Source organism: Palaemon carinicauda, unplaced genomic scaffold (genome assembly GCF_036898095.1).
Source record: "Palaemon carinicauda isolate YSFRI2023 unplaced genomic scaffold, ASM3689809v2 scaffold2614, whole genome shotgun sequence".
Classification (NCBI taxonomy): Eukaryota; Metazoa; Arthropoda; class Malacostraca; order Decapoda; family Palaemonidae; genus Palaemon; species Palaemon carinicauda.
Window position 1 is genome coordinate 25001 of NW_027170263.1, and position 414 is coordinate 25414.

Here is a 414-nt window from a genome sequence, read left to right on the forward strand (position 1 = left end):
AGCTGAGTAAACCAGTTGCAATCCTTGCAGCAGGACATCAAAGCTGCTTTGAGGGTGCGATGAAAACGTTCAACCATTCCATTGGCAGCGGGGTTGTAGGCCGTTGTGTGATGTAGGGTGATGCCCAGGAGATTCGCTAATGACGTCCATAATTGAGAGGTGAAAGTGGTTCCCCTGTCAGAAGTAATATGCTCAGGGATACCGATTCTTGAAATCCATCCAGAGAGTAAGGCAGATGTACATGAGGCGGACGTTGCAGTTTCCATGGGAATGGCTTCAGGCCAACGAGTGGAGCGGTCGATGACGGTAAACAGGTAACGATGTCCTTGTGATGTGGGTAGGGGGCCTACAACGTCGACGTGAATGTGTGCGAAACGACGCTGAGGTTGAGGAAAGGTGCCCACTCCTGAATCC